Below are 2,323 nucleotides of genomic sequence, written 5' to 3'. Positions count from 1 at the left end.
AAGAAGAAGAAGAAGAAGAAGAAGAAGAAGAAGAAGAAGAAGAAGAAGAAGAAGAAAAAGAAGAAGAAGAAGAAGAAGAAGAAGAAGAAGAAGAAGAAGAAGAAGAAGTAGAAAGAGAGGAGAGGAGAGCCAGAGGATAGAAGAGGAGTGATATAAATAAGAGCAAGAGAGAAAGAGGGTGAGGGGAGTGAGAGAGCGAGGAGGGGCCAAACGGAGCCTCTTAAAGTATGTTGCTCTCTTTTCTGTTGCATTAGAATTGGATGTTGCCTATGTGACTACTAACCATGCTTCTTTTGTGGGGGCTGAAGGGGAGGTAACTTCTGTGCATAGCCCAATGCCCCACATAGATGTGCATCTTCTGCTCTGCAAATAGGCTGGTCAGGTTCTGGTCCAGGGCTATCATGGTCTCATTCCCAAACTCCTCTCCTCCTCTTCTTCCTTGTTGTCCACTCCACCCAGTGTACTCCCAGCTTGTAACACTTCCATCAGCTATTGACAGAAATTAGGGTCCACATCCTTATCATGGTCCTCCTCTTCACTTTCTTCCCCATCCTCCCTATCCTTGTCACTCTCTGAGTTCTTACTGTCCTCATTATCTGAGTCTTCATCTTCCCCATGCTACAGCTGCTTTTGCTTTTCATCAGTATTATCGTGACCACCACTCTGTCATCCTTATCCTCATTTGTCTTGGGGTTGAGCATAGCTAGGATTAGCTGCAGACTGTGTGGAGTAAGATGGGAACAGATATGACCAAACATATCCCGAACTACCTGGCACATCAAGTTGCTGGGTTGAGCCAGCAAAGACAGCAAGATCTCCATCATCACCTCCACCCACACTGACTCTTGGGAGGCTGTGACTCTAGAGTGTGGTCAGTGTGAATTCTGCTCCATGCTTTTCTTGTTGCAAGACTGAATGTCTCCTAGGACATCACAGCTTTTGGCAGGGCACTCAAAGACATGGAGGCCCACCAGAAGCAGCAGGTTCTGAAAGGCAATGCCACTGGTGTCTCAGGAACAGTCATCTAGTTACTTCAGAGTATTCATCATCGGGTTCCAGGCAGATAGAGCAGCAATGATCATGGCCTTCATGACTCTGTGGGGCAGGATGTCAAATCCATTGGACATATATCATGGACAGATGACAGATTGACTCTCAGAGTTTTTGGAATTCCCCACAATTTCAGCAAAATGGTAGGCTAAAACATTAACTCATAAAGATCTTTAATCTTTCAATATAGAAATATTTTGATAAAGTGCATATGAAGACTCCCATTGAAAATAGCCTGAAAAATATTTAGAAATAGAACTAAGAATGAAAATGACCTTTACAATGATAACCTTCAATCTCTGAATCAAGAGATTAATGAAAATACTTGAAAATGTAAAGACTCTCTCATACTCATTGATTAGTAGAATTAATAGTATGAGAAAAATGATCTTACTAAAAGGAGTTTATAGATTCAAGATAATCACAATCAGAATCGCCAGGAAATTCTTCAAATAAATCAGAAAATTATAAAATTCATAAATAATAAAATACTCAATATCCAAAACAATCTTTAAAACAAAGTAATGCTTGAGGGATTGCTATATTGGATATCAATGTAAATTATAAAGTCATAAAGATACCATACTATTAGCCCAAAATCAGACATATAGATCAATAGAACAAAATAAAATACCCAACATCAGTGTACATAACTTCAGATCCCTGATATTTTGACAATGATGCCAAAAATAGGCATTGGAGAAAAGACAGCATCTAATATAAATGGTGTTGGCAAGATATAAACATATAAAAGAATGAAATTGGAATAATATTTATCACCCTACATAAGAGATAACTCTAATTGTATCAATGATCTCAGTATGAAATCTGAAACACTGGTAGGAAAAACCATAGACAATACCTTACAAACCATATGCGTAGGAAAGAGCTTTCTAAATAGGACTCGGTTTGCTCAAGAATTAAAGTACACACTTGACAAATGAGACGTCATAAAAATAAATAAATAAATAAATAATAAGTGTTTATACAGTGAATAATAAAAAGAAAAGAAAGCATAGAGAATGGGTTATAATCTTTGCTAATTATATATTTGATAGAAGGTTGATATCCAGAAAATGCAAAGTACTTAAAAAGCAAAGATACAAGCAAAACAAAAACCAAAAAAAAAAAAAAAGTAAAAATAACAACAACAACAACAAAATAAACTAATTTAAAATGGATCACAAATAGTAACAGAGTTCCCAGGAGAAAAAAAATAACAGTTGCTAAGAATTATCTCAAAAAGTATGTTTAACATGTTTAGCAGTTAGAA

The sequence above is a fragment of the Mus pahari genome, chromosome 5 (assembly GCF_900095145.1).
Source record: "Mus pahari chromosome 5, PAHARI_EIJ_v1.1, whole genome shotgun sequence".
NCBI lineage: Eukaryota > Metazoa > Chordata > Mammalia > Rodentia > Muridae > Mus > Mus pahari.
The sequence above is the reverse complement of the archived record's forward strand: the minus strand, read 5'-3'. Positions refer to the sequence as shown.